We start from the raw sequence: 14,969 nt of genomic DNA, 5'->3' as shown, positions 1-14,969 counted from the left end.
ATTTTAATACACATAATAATGTATTTGACTCCAAGCATTATAAAATAAAATCCTCTCGAGTATTGACTAAAGAAAGATAATAAATATTATATACTTACCAATAAATAATACATTGTCCTTTTTCCAGATTTTAAATTAATTTATAATTATATTGCGTTGAATGAGTGCTTGAATTAAATACTTTGGATTGACTAAAATTATTCTAGATTAAAATTAAATAAAAAATTGAGGTTTTAGAACTGTCAAAAACGGTGTCTATATTTGATTATTAAAATTTAATGTAGTTTGTAAGAAAAAAATTAATTCTATGATTCAATAAATTGCTCCGAGACAATTATATTAGGCAAAAAGGAGTTTTAAGGCGTAAATTAAGAAGATAATAATGTTTGGTTGCCTATTCGTTTTCTTATAACAAAATTTTAGTTTTTTTAACTATTATAGATTACTACTAGCTAAGTGTAACCCCATCGTACACAGTAAAACCAACAAATTCAAACCCACGTGTTATCCAGCAAAGAGGCTGCAAAAGCGAAGTGGGGTCGGGAGCAAGTGATAACAGAAAAATGTGCAACCCTATCGTACACAGGAAACTCAAAAAATCCAAACCAATGTGTGATCCAGCAAAGAGACTGCAAAAGCAAAAACGGATCGGGAATAGGTAGATTCGGGGGAAGTCAGTACAGTAGCTTTGAACGTACGTCTCGATATGGAAACCAAAGGTTTACTCCGCGATCTAGAGAAGGTGGGTTCGGTAGCAAGTTGTTTGAGCTCTCATATCGATCACCATAGTCAAGCGGAGGCTTTATATTTGACCGTATATTTGGTCAGAGTATCCGGTCAGGAAATAATCGACACAATCACTCGTCCCAAGTTAATTCGCATCTAGCGGAATAAATATGATTTGATGTGTACTTTTGACAATATCCAATAAAGACATTCGGTGCATTTAATCTATACCCGAATTTTATTTTATAATTTTACTAAACAGGTTATGTTGTTTGTAAGGTTTCAGCCAAACAGAGGGCCTACTAATTACCCACTGCCCAGGGGGAACACTGGACTGTGACCTAGTAGCCGCGCCAAACAAGATATTACTTGCTGACGGAGCTACTAGGTTTTGATAAAAACAAAAAAAAGACAAATATTAATAAAGATGAGGGAAAAGTATAGAGAGAAAAATAAAAGAGGCCAGGTATAATATAATAACATTTTTTCTTTTTAATTATTGAAAATTTTTAGCATATATAGTGACACGGCACCGCCTTTTGCTCTAGGCTGGCGCTCACCCGTGTCTCTCTCGATATCAGCCGTCCAGCTATTAATATGACAATCAGTTGTCATCGGTCGTCTCCCCGCCCTTGACACTGAGATAAGGCCGCCGCCGAATAAGGATTACCGATATTGCTTTCTGTTCCGCTTACGACGTACACCTAACTGGTTACTCGAATCCGTTTTCCGTGTGTACTTTTCTACCTTTTGGTTGGTTTTATTTATATAACATTTTCGTCGACCGTTACGCGTCAAGCATCCGTGTTGGTGAAATATTCGCAAAAACTAAAGTGAACTAAATATATTTTTAACACACATATTGATATTACTTATCGGGTACATTTGGTGTACACGACTGAACGTGTACTGTGGATACGCGATAATAGTTTTAAATATATAGTCATGAGGAAAGAGAAAAAAAAAAACAAAAAAGAAGAAAAAGAGGTGCTCTATATAACATTAATAATGGGTTTGAAAAGGGGGGTTTCATGTTGTACTTGATACTGTTGTTGATTGTAGATTGAGGAGTGACGGCCCACCACCGGCCATAGTTGCGCTTCACATCACCATCATCATCATCTCTACGTTTATTTTAATAAAAATAACGGAGGATAAAAAAAAATACACAGATCAGCCTGGTTGACGGCCGGTCGACTCAACGTTTTATTTTAGTAAAAAAAAAACGGTGGACAAAAAAAAAATACAAAAAACGTGGTTTTCAAAGACAAATATATATATACAGAAAACACGACTTGTCGCCTCGGCAGTATAGGTGAAAAAAAAAAATCTGTCGTAGCGGCATTTGTGTAGTGGCCGTTGATCATGATGTCGCCGGGTGGTGGGGGTGCCAACTTTGAACTGGTTCATAGGGAGAATACAAAAGTGTAGGGATGCACTGTGTGCGGTCAACTGTCACAACAAACCGGGTACTGACCATTGGATCGGTTGATTGGTATATAAGCTAATTTTATAATTGGGGACATACATAATACTTAATGCACACACTATTAACTGATAAGATTTAAATATATAAAAACTCGTATAAATTCTGCAACATTACATGTTATTATCGTCATTTATATATTATTCTATGTCGTTTGTGTTACGGTACAGCGTACATAAATGTGATTAGTGTATGTATCTATTTATCTATGTATCTATTTATTTAGTCAAAATCGAGCATTTTGCCCGGATTACACCACTTAATCCGTTCAAAACACTCGATTACCCGCTGTACCGCGGGATGGTGTTCAATGACGCCATCAAACACGATTTATGTCAAAATCATTCTAATATTTCCTTGTACACGACGTTTTTCACAACGCACGGTCCGTCCACGGCCGACAAAGTGTACACCCTGATGGAATTCTGGTTGCGCACCCTCGAAAACGCCACGTACAGCTGTCCGTGGGCGAACGGCTGTACCGTCAGCGACAGGTCAACGCGATCGAACGTCTGCCCCTGCGACTTGTTGACGGTCATGGCGTAGCAGAGCCTCACGGGAAACTGGTAACGGCACATGCGGCACGGAATGTCGCCGTCCCCGGACGTCCTCGTCTGAACGATCGGAACGACCGTCTCCTCGGCGTCGAGATCTGTCAACAGTCTAGCTTTAAAATTATGTTGCCTGAGCTCAGTAATTACCAGTCTGGTGCCGTTGCACAGCCGTCTGGCCGTGTCCAGGTTCTTTAGCAACATGACAATCGCAGCCGTTCGGCAATCTAACAAGGTTGCCGCTCGGGGATTGTCCCTAGATCCTTAGGGATGAATGGGACTTTCCTTCGGGTGTGACGAGTACCTCCTAGTGGTGAACGGTGGAAACGAGAAAGTGTTCTGGTTAACGGACCTTTCTCGGCCAAAATTTCGTCAAAGCTCGTTCATGCATTTATGTGTGGCCGAGGAGCGGGCCTGCACTTGATTGAGTGGGTCAGACGGCTCTTCGGCCCGGCAATTTTGTCAGTAAACTGGGGAGGGTCTTTCATTAGACCTGCCTGCCGGAAAAGGCACGGGGAACTGAGTAAACTTGACATTTACTTAGACCCCAAAAACCTCCTGAAATCCGCGTGGATAAAACTGGCTGCAGATGGGTTGGCACGCAGGAGGAGAAAATTTCGTGTGTACAGGGAACCTCATACCTTTGGGGAAGGTATGAGAACAAATCCTATAGTGATACTTGCCTCATTGAAACGAGGACCTCGATTAACGTTCCTCGTCAGCATCTTGACGACTTGCTCAGGGAGCAGGGCTGTCATGTCGGACTTGAATTCGACGGGTATTCCCCGCCGATTCAGGAAACGGAGATAGCGAAACCAAAAGAAGTAGTGAAGGAGAGTAAAGGTGACAAGAAACGAAGTAGGCACGCAAGGTAAAGGGAGAAGAAGAAGGCGGTAGCAGAGAAGGTGGACGGAGGTCAGGAGCCAATGGAAGTGGCAGCCCTCTTGGTAGAAATATTGGAGGAGCCTACACGACCGGAGGAACCGGAGTTCCAGATGCCAAAGACGAAAAAGAAAGAGAAAAAGGCGAGACAAGTGAGTAAACCAGTGGACAAAGTGGTTCAGGAAGAGAAGAAGAAAGAAAAGCGCAATGAGGGGTATGTACTTATTGTGAAACCGGTCGAAGCTGAAGGTTCGGAGGAAGCCGGGGAGGTAGCGAAAGCTGCTGACCCGGGGACCTCTGCCCTGACGATGCTATGGTCGGAAGAAGCGAGTAAGGTAGTAGTCCCAAGATTCTGCAAGGTGGTGGTTGGCCGAGGTAGTATCTACGTCGAGCCAGAAGACGAGAAAACGAGAAAAGGGTTAGAGGCAATAAGAGGAATAAGGAAGACTGGGGAGAGAAATCCACGGATAAAGGTATCCGGGGTGGGCCCGGAGATCCCAGACGGGCTGGTCGCACGGCAGCTTGAGTTACAGAATGAAAATTCTGTGGAACTGGCTCCCGGCTGGTCCGGCCGGATGGTTCTTCGACCCAGAAAGAGAGTAGCGGCAAACCGACGACGGGTAGTAGAGTTCGAGGTGACCCCTGATGTTTCGGGTGCGATTGTGGGCAAGCGCTTGGCGGTGGGGTTGTCGTTATGCTGGGTAAGCCCTCTTGTGGACGTAATTAGGTTCTTTAAGTGCCAACGTTATGGACGTATTGAGGTGCGCAGCGTGTGCCTTGGCCGGTAAACCCCATGGGCATGCATCGGGGGACATAACGAGGTGTAGTTCATGGGAAGTAGAGGCGAGACGGGAAGCACGTAAGTATAAATGGTGTTGCTTAGAGTGGGGCAACTCAACATGGGTAGGGGGAACAGGCGTCGATAGATCTTCTATTGGCGATTAGGGAGATGAGATTGGATTTGGTATTGATCTAGGAACCATATGTTAACCGTCGCGGTACGTCCCTTTTAGGGAAATATCTGATGCGGAAGATTACGGGTTCACCGCCTGGGGTAAAGCCGATGGGTTCGATCGTAGTTGTGAATCCCAATTTGGGCGTAGCGCTATTGTCGCAGTACAGCGATACTCACAAGGTGGTAGTGGAGATCTCGACAGGAAGCGTGCGTCTTTGTTTCTGCAGCGCGTACTTCCAGTTTTCCGGTAGTCGACTGTCTCAGGCCATTGGTCTTGAGCAGCTGACCCGGGAAATGTTTGGGCGTCGCCTGATAATGGGGGCGGACGTCAATGCCAGATTCACGCTATGGGGAGAGACACAAACCAATGCAAACGGCGAATTGGTATAGGATATGATTATGAGTTGTAATTCGCTGTGTTCGAACGTGGGTAATGCTCCCACTTTCCGAACTTCGATGGGAACGGCAATCTTGGATGTCACACTGGCTTCCTTGAGTGCCTCTCATTTGATATCAGACTGGACGGTTGAAGCAGATCGAAACGTCGACAGCGATCACGCTCTCATATCATTTGTGATTCAGGGAGAAAGAGAAGAAGTAAGAAGTGAGGTAGCAGAAAGATTTCAAGTAAGGAAGGCAAACTGGGACAAGTTCAGACAAAGGCTGGCCGAGAAGCTATTTGATGGCAGATCGGACTGGCTGGGGAAGGACTTGAACTCACGAGCCGAATACCCGACGGAGTCGCTGACATACGCTTGTAAAAAGTCTATGCCCCGCGTCAAAACTCAGGCAAACAAGCTCCCTACGTGGTTCACGGAAAGGATGTTTGGCTGCAGGAGGGAGACAAAGGCGTGTATGAGACGACTAGCGCATGCCAGAGGCTCGAACAGAAGACAGGAAGAGATCGAGGAACTATAAAGGGAGTATAGGTTGAAAAGGAACGAGTACACGAGAGTAAGAAGAAATGAGCGGATTGAGATGTGTAGAAAATTCGCCACGGAAAAAGGGAATGATCGGGTGTGGGGGTCCACGTACAGGTGGTTCAAGGAAGGCACCAAAATCGAAACCCGGGGCGTGCTGGCAACTCTCCGAAAGGAGTCGGGCGAGTACACCATGGATCTAGAGGACAGTGCCCAGCTGCTGCTAAAATCGCTGGTTCCGCCAGATTCGGATGAGGGTGAGACTGAGCAGCATTTACGGGTCCGGCAGGACACGGAAATGTTCCTCGATAGCACTGCGGCCGAAAATGGCGCTTCCGTCGCTTTGGCAAGCCATCAGTACGAATTCTCGGATTAAGAAGTAAGACGAGCAGTATGGAGAATGGGAAGGGACAAGGCCCCGGGATACGATGGTGTTACAGCCAGAGTACTCCGGGTAGCGTGTCCAGTGATTTTAGACATAGTGACCACTCTCTTCAATGAGTTTTGGAGAACAGGAGAATTTCCTAGGTGTTGGAAGAAAGGGGTTGTGGTATCATTATTGAAGTCTCAGGACAAGGATAAGTCGGACCCGAAGTCCTATCAGCCAATTACGCTGCTTCCGGTGCTGTCAAAGGCGCTGGAGTATCTTATTTGCTGTAGGCTGCGGGCTCAGACTCGTCCAAGAATGACTGACACTCAATATGGATTTACGGAGAAACGATCTACGGTTGATGCAATATTAAGCATGAGGGAATGGGCCGAAAGCCGGGCTGAGAAATACGTACTCGGGGTATTCTTGGATATTTCCGGGGCGTTCGACAACGCTTGGTGGCCGGCGGTATTGCATCAATTTTTAAATTAATTAATGATAGGAGTTCCGGACAATCAATGAGTCCTAATAATAATTTATGTAAAAATTTTGAAATCAAAAGCATTCGACGTTCTTTGAGTGTATTAAAATTAAGGTAATTAAGAATGCTGTCATAAGAGCTATGGGGAGGTCTGTGTATGTTAAATTTAAATGAAATAAAACGGAGAAAATTATTTTGAACAGATTCTAGTGCGGTGTTTTGTTTAGAAGTATTGTTTAACCAAATTAGAGGACAGTATTCAAGATGGGAACGTACAAGGGAATAAAACAGAATTTTTAGAGGAACAGGATCTATAAATGGGCCACAAGTGCGTTTAATAAATCCCAAATTACGCATAGCTTTATTTCTTATCATTTCTGTGTGGGGGGAGAAATTTAATTTAGAATCAAAAATAACGCCTAAATCTTTAAATTGAGAAACTAGCTCGATATTTATATTGGAAATAGAATAACAATAATTAATTGGGTTTTTTATTAGATAAAAGTGCATAAATTTACATTTATCCACATTTAAAAATAAGTGATTTTTATTACACCATGTGAGTAAGTTATTAATATCTGATTGTAAACAAATTGCATCTTGTTCAGATTTAATTATTTTTATTAATTTAGCATCATCAGCAAACATAAGGATATTAGAGTTCATTATAACATTAGGCAGGTCATTAATAAAAATATTAAATAGAAGTGTAGACANTGCAATTTGCATTAGTTGCAATTCCTGCTTCTTCTGCCTCCTGTAATCCACCATGCGTTGTCTTTTTTTCTCCTTATACGTCATTCCAACATAAGACTGAGCTGACGAAGTGGTAGAGCCGGGACCAGACTTGGCACTTGCAGTGGCGGTAGATGTCGATGGCATGACTTTCGTGCTTGTCGCCAGTACGCTGGTAGTCCGTTTTGGATGGTTATACGGTTGTGGTTGACGTTGAGGGGGAACAAATGAGGGCTGTCGGTTAGAAGATTGCAGGGGGAGGAGTAGGAACTTATGCGTTCCGCCAGTCGGACTGGTCCTAGCCACTTAGGCGCGAACCCCGCATGGAAACCTTTGTCTGCGTTTGATAAGTGATGTGCCTTGTAATACACCAAGTCACCAGTCGAAAATTTTGACTTCTTCGGGGTGATGTTTTTTGATTTTTTTTCTTGGTTTAACAAGGTCGTCATCTCTTGCCCTCGCCTATGTAGGTTAGTCTCCTCCATAGGAATGACGGGAGGTTCAAACAGGGCCCAATCGCCAGGTCGCTTGGCTTCTCTACCAAGTACTAATACTGACGGGGAAAATCCTGTTGCCTCATTCAGTCGATTCCGAATTGCGAAGAGTATCGACGATAGCTTAGTGTCCCAAGAGCGATGACTTTCGCCCACTAAAAGTGCACGGAGTCCCTTTTTTAGCTCTTGGTTGGGACGTTCGACTGGGTTAGCTCGGGGGTGGAACACTGGAGTAGTCCAGCCCTCTGCCCCCCATCGCTCGAGTGCTCTGAGCATTTCGTTAGAAGTGAACTGAGTTCCGTTGTCGTTCAAACACACGCGAGGGTACCCGAAACGCGAGAAGTATTCGCGTTCAAGTGTTTGTATAATTACTTTAGAAGTGGCGGAGCCTAATGGGTAAGCTTCAATCCATCTGCTATAGCAATCAGTGACTACAAGTATAGACGTTTTCCCTCTAGCGGTTCTAGGGTAGGGGCCCATCAAATCTATACTTATAACTTCCCATGGCTGTCGTGGTTTTCTAGGTCTTAGAGGGTCTTCAGGTTTTACGTTTAGGGGTTTTGTGCAAGCGCAAATGTGACATGCCCTAACATATTTCCTAACGTCCTCTTTTATATTTTTCCAATAAAACCTTTGTCGAACAGCCCTGAAAGTTTCTTTCCAACCAGGATGACTGGCTAGAGAGTGGTCGTGGTACCACCAAATTATTTTTTGTGTTTTACTGAGTGGTACCACTATGGATGGGATTGGTGAGGGGTCGTCTTTTGATATACCACCGAATTTCCGGAGGAGGCCATCAACCACGATAAAAGATTTCTTTTGGGCTTTGGACCGTCGTGTATTGTTGGCTGGGCAATCGGAGGATATGCTATCCATTACAGATTTTACATATGAGTCATCCAATTGCCACGATCTTAACTCTTTCTCAGAAACAGGTGTGTCATTTAGATCGACCTCGTGATGGGTTAGCGAGAAAAGTCTATCGGGTGTACCTTGGTTGAGTGATGATTGAAGTTGTGATGTGGGTACCCCTAATAGGTTCTCATCTAACTTTTCTTCATTGACGGGCGGACCATCTGATGGGTTTCGGGACAACATGTCTGGGGCCTGATTAAGGTGTCCTGGAACATGAGTCGTTCGAAAATTGAAATTACTTAATTGTAATGCCCATCGGGTCAGTTTTGATTTCTGGTCTTTTGTTTTGTGAAGCCAGGTCAATGCTGAATTGTCAGTAAGGAGTTCAAAACGGCCGGTTTCTAGATAGGGTCGGAATTTATCGACTGTCCAGATAATGGCTAAGCATTCTCTTTCGACTACTGTATAACGCCTTTGTGTCTCACTTAACTTTTTGCTAGCGTAGGCGATTACTTGTCTTTCCTCAGGTCTGTCACTCCGTTGGAAAAGAACAGCTCCTACACCTATTTCGCTTGCATCGGTTTGGAGGCAAAAGGGTTTACTATAGTCAGGAGGACAAAGCTTTGGGGAGTCGTACAGGGCGTTCTTTATGGTGTCAAACGCATTCTGTTCGTTACCTGACCATTTCCATCTAATGCCTTTTTTTAATAGATGAGTGAGGGGAGCGATGGTGTCAGCATAGTTGTCTACAAACTGGCTGTACCAATTACATACCCCCAGAAATCTGCGAAGCTCCTTAACTTTGCGTGGAGTAGGGAATTCTTTGATGGCCAGAAGTTTTTCGGGTTGTTTTTGAATTCCGTCTGTGTCTACCAAGTGCCCGAGGAAAGAGATTTCGGTAGTACCTATTCTACATTTCTTGGGGTGGCACGTCAGTCCATGTCTGCTCAGACGTTCAAGAACTTTGGCTAAGTGATTAAGATGGTTGTTAAAGCTATCCGAATATATAACTATATCGTCGAGATAAACTTGAACAAAATCATCTAAGTATCCTCTTAAAACCTCGTTCATCAGTCTAACAAAAGTCATGGTGGAATTCTTTAAACCGAATGGTAAAACTCTGAATTGATAGAGACCTTTACGTGTTCGAAAAGCTGAATACTTCCGGGAATTTGGGTTCAAAGAAACTTGAAAATAGCCGGACTTAAGATCAAGTACGCTAAAAGTTTTTGCACCTCTCATGTTCCGTATCATGTCATTTAAGTTTGGCATGGGGTAAGCATCAGATTCGGTCACTTCATTAAGCCGTCTGTAATCAATGCAAAGTCGAGGCGAACCATCTTTTTTCTTTGCAAGGACTATAGGTGCGGCCCAGGGTGACGTACTAGGTTCTATTAGGCCTTGCTCCTCCATGTCCCTTATCATCTCGTTAATGGTATTCTGTTTGTTGGGTGGATAAGGGTATGGGTTTAGAGCAATGGGTGTGTGGTCCCTAAGTCGGATTTCGTGATCAATGATTTTCGTGCGGCCTACTGAACCATCAAAAACCTCAGAGTATTTAGAAATAACGTCTGTTAATTGTTTTCGTGTGATAGGATCGCCCGAAATTTGAATTTCAGAAAAATCTAACTCTTTGGGACTTTGCGGAATCTTAGGGCCTGTCCAGCAAACTGATGTTCGCTTAGGGGTGCCCAAGTAAATGGTGCCTGCTGAGTAGTCCCACGCGACTTCGTTTTTCACGAGGAAATCGTGTCCTAGTAGGATATCGCAGTATAAATTGTCCAGAGTCGAGGCATCAAAGTTAATGATGATATCTGTGACCCTGGCTTCGAAAGAGGCGTGACCACTGGTGGTTTGGCTGTGGCCATCTGCCATTCGAACTTGTGAAGTTGGTCCGGGGATTGTTTTTCCGAAAATTCTCGAAATTTCAGGTCTGACGTACGATTTTTGAGCCTGGGAATCAAGAAGAGCAGTGACGAAACCTGATTCGAATTCCAACTCTATACAGGGTGTTGAAATTCTATTTTGGTTTTTGTCTAATACAGTTCGTATAGACGCAAGTCCAGGACATTCGGGTTGCTCAAGATGAGTAACATTTCGAGTGTCTTGTTCTAATCTGTCAATACGTGTATTAAAACTAACTTTCCTACCCTTGTGGTGGCAATCGTTTTGTGTGTCAAAACCCAAAGTGATTTGTTCGAAACCTAACCGTTCCTTTGGGGAGGTGTTTTGGTTTTCGGAACTATGTGACCTAATAACTTCGTTTTGACTAGCTGTAGAGTGATGATGATTCAACTCGATTACTCGTGGTGTTTTGTGAAATTCTGAACCGTTGGTTGTTCTTTGGTCAAGAATATCAGAGCCAAGGCCAGGGTGATGTGGGTGATTTGGTGATTTGAGTAATCGGTTGTGTGGTGAGGTAAGATTAGCTAGGTCTAACGGTGTATAGGTTGACACGGGTGGTTGAGAATTAGCGGTAATGTCTACTATTTCATGATCAATCACTTGAATGTCAGTTGATTCGTTTACCGAATTATCAGAGCTGAGTACTAGCGTTTGGGAAACTTGTAGATTACCGTCGGAAAGTGATGAGTGACCCGAGGGTTGGACTAATTCCCACGGGCTTTCGACCCGTTTCCCGAGTGCTTAGTTGGGCATTCACTGTTCCAGTGTGGTCCCTTACAATGCTTACACGGGAGCGGTGGCTTTGTGGGTGGGTTTTTGTCTGGGCGGGTGGCCGATTTTGTAAACTCTTGTTTGGGTTTACTCGGTTGGTGATATGATTTATTCACCTGCCTAGACGGAACTGAATTCAGGGGCTCTTTAGTAAAAACTAAGGACCTATCTAAAATTTCAGCTAGCTGTTGAAGATGAGAGAATGAGGAGGGGTTTTGTAACCGGACATGGGCTCTGAATTCGTCTCTCATAAGATCTATGACATTGTCTTATATCTCAAATTCAGAAAGACATGTTCGAACTCGACGATATAAAAGGTGTTTCTCCATTACATAATCGGTCAGTGTTTGGTATAAACCTTGACGAACTGATAAGATATCTGTACGGAGGCGAGACTGAATGACGGGGCTGTCAAATTTATTAGTGAAACTATTTTTAAATTCGGCCCATGACATATCAAGAACTACAACCTTTTTCCACCATGTTGCGGCTAACCCAATTAGTTGAGGCTCAACTGCGCGAACCCACGTAGCAGGGTGTATATTTGCTTCCTGCAAAATACGTTCTGCCGTCATAAGGAAGCGTGCTGGGTCCTCCTCCTTGTTACCCGAGAATTGAGGGAGTGATGCTCTCGCAGCCTTTAAGTCGTGCAATGGTATTAGTAACGTGTGATTACCTCTAGAATCGCAGTCATCATTACCAAACTGTACGGTACGGTCTGGTTGGTTCATAGAACGCAAATCAGTGCCAGTAAATCGTTCAGTGCGGTAATGGGGCTGATAATTCTTAGAGTTATTACTATCCATTTGGTTGTTTGGGTCCCAACCCGTGCTATTCAATAATGGACGTGTTTCCCCCGTTAAGTAACGTACAGTGTTACCGAGTGTCGTCAGCTGTGGATTTAGTTCCTGCCTAATCTCATGTTCGGTTTGTGCTAACCTATCATAAAGAGAANACTAACCTATCATAAAGAGAAGATTGCTGACGATCGGTAAATGGTCTGTTCGTATTACGATTTGGGTTGACAGCGTTATCATTAATTGGTGCCGGGTCTACAGGTCTAAACACAGATAATTTAATGGACTGAATGTCTTGCTCGATAGAAGAGATTCTATTGCTAATCTTATTTTGTTCCATTTGAAAACGTGACAAGGCTGTTTCGAAAGCGGTTACTCTCAGTTCGAGATTCCCTAATGCTGTTTGGGTGCGAATATTATCCCTAATAGCACCTATCTCTTCATTTGCCGAATACATAGAAGCGTTGATGTCGGGTGCCTGGGTATTCGATACACCAAAGTTGTTTGTGGTAGGGTGGATGGTTGTGAATGCACTATACTGATTGTGGGTGTCAGGTGTGGGTGAACTTTGTGAAGATAGTGCATTCATATGTGTGGGTGTGCGATGAGGGGTGAATGGGCGCAGGTGGTCCTCATAGCCAACACCACCATAGGTTTGGTCTAAAGGATTCACTTGCGCTTCACTATCCCTATTTCGTGCTACCGTGTTATTCTGGGGCACATCTACTATATCAACCGGGTCTAAACCGTGAGTCTCTGATGCTATAATAGAAACATCTGCTGGAATAGGTGGCCGGGGTGGTAGGAGGGTGGTGGCTGGGTTGTTCCCTTCCGCCCTAATTAAAGCCTCAAGAATACAAAGTAGGTCGTTACGGCTAGCGGTGTGAGGAATATTCCTGAAAGCACATTCGCGTTTGATCTCGGTGAGAGACATTTTGTCTAATGTTTTTGCCATTTCCGAATTTAGTGTAAATAAAAGTGGTGAAAAGAAAGAGTAGAAAAAAAAAGTATTTAAAAATTNAAAAAAAAAAGTATTTAAAAATTAAGAGAGAGAAAAAAAAAAACTAAGTGATTTAGTATATATTTAATGGAGTGGGTATTGGTTAATTTATATATATCTATATATAAATTCAATACAATCACTATTCCTATTAAATAAGAAGAAATGTTGAAAGAAAACAACAAAAAACTGAAACTAAAATATTTATTAAATAAACAAGAGGAAAAATAAAAACAGAAAATAATTTTTTGANTAAGAGAAAAAATAAAAACAGAAAATAATTTTTTTTGAAAATAGGGGATGAATGAGAGAGGAAAAAAAAAGTTTAAATAATGAACAAAATTAAATTTTCTAATAGTATAATGGATATGAGTGGTATTAATTAAAGGAAAAAGAAAGAAAAAGCTAAAATTTTTTTTTTTTTTTTTAAAGGAAACAATAGCTGATTAAAACTTGAAAAAGAAAGCGAAAGAAAAAAAAATGTGTGTGTATATGTTAAGTATTTATGTGTATGATGTGATTTTTTTTTTTTTTTAAATAAGAATAATGAAATGTGAAGGGCAAAAAAAAAAGTTTAAGTTAGTGGGTATTGACAATAAATAAATAATATAAATATTTTTATAAATTCAACACTGTCATATCTTTTGATAACTGATTTTTTTTTTTTTTTATTTTGATTGTAAACTAAATTTATTTTATCGGAAATGGAGAAAAACTTTTTATTTGACAATCGCTATACGTTGCTGTAGTAATACTCAATCTATTAATTATACTTCTGTTGGCTTTAATTTCTTTTGAGAAAAAAAAAAACAATAATATATATAGTAGTGTTTAACCACAAAATGTAACTAATCGTACTGTGTTAATCGAAAATTAGATGTATTTTCCTATAAAATATAGTATACGCCATGAAAAAATAGATAGGTATGTCAGCAAGTTTGTGATACGCAAACCACTCCTCACCCCATCTATAGTTGGTTCGCCTCATTTCATTGGCCGAATATTTGTATGGTCATTTTCCATAAATATAGTGATATTATTATCATTTATGCGTTAATACTTAATATTGTGCAAAAATAATTTGTAGCGTATAGAGGAATAATAAAAAATGATGTATGTAATATACTTAATATTTAGAAGTGCTTTTATTGCATTAAATCATATATAATTTGCTTCACATTAATGTTACTTTTTTTTTTATAAAGCCAAGAGGTTGGTTTGTCAGCACAGTATCCTAAGGTGAACTGGCCTAATATTATTTGGTAATTTAATTTTACTTATTGCATACATTTATTTATTAAGTAAATTTTTGTTTTTTAAATTTTTGACAAATTAACTGATTATTTAAATTATTTAGCCTTATATAAGTTCTTGTTCTAACTAAACATTCTACCACTTCTTTGGGTATATTATACTCTCCATTATTTAACATTAATTTGTTTGTTAACGTTGTAAAAATTTTAGGAGCTTTTGACAGATTGTCACCATGCAGACTTCTGAAATATATTTCTAATTGCTTCATTGCTCGCATTAGGTTGTCTGATGGGATTTTTAATTGGCCTCTTGATATTTGATTAGTCCAACACTTTTTTTCTTCTGCATCTAAATTTATCAAATCTGGATATTTGAGAACCGATTAGCTACATAACCTGCTACAAATTCTACACATTCTCCTTCTATTTCATCAAATGGTTCTTCAATGTCCAACTAAAAAAAAATGTAAGTATTTGTTGTTTATGGTTCATTAAATTTTTTTAGCTTATATATACTTCAAATTGTTCTAGCAAGTTAAAATTTGATTTTGGAATATCTGCTTCCTTTACACAAATACTGCGGTTTTCTGAATCGACAATATCTTTGGACAATTCTGAACTATTGAATAATTCTGATGTGATACATTCTGAATCATTCAACAGACTATCTTCTGTATTGGTATTTTCAGTAAATACTAAGTGAGAATGCTTACCTAATATGTACCACCTTAAACTAGAAAATGTATTGAATTATAAGTGATACCTTGTAATCTTACTCAACATAAAAA

The sequence above is a fragment of the Daktulosphaira vitifoliae genome, unplaced genomic scaffold (genome assembly GCF_025091365.1).
Source record: "Daktulosphaira vitifoliae isolate Bord-2020 unplaced genomic scaffold, ASM2509136v1 Scaffold_3, whole genome shotgun sequence".
In the NCBI taxonomy this organism is placed as follows: domain Eukaryota; kingdom Metazoa; phylum Arthropoda; class Insecta; order Hemiptera; family Phylloxeridae; genus Daktulosphaira; species Daktulosphaira vitifoliae.
Note: the sequence above shows the minus strand (reverse complement) of the source record.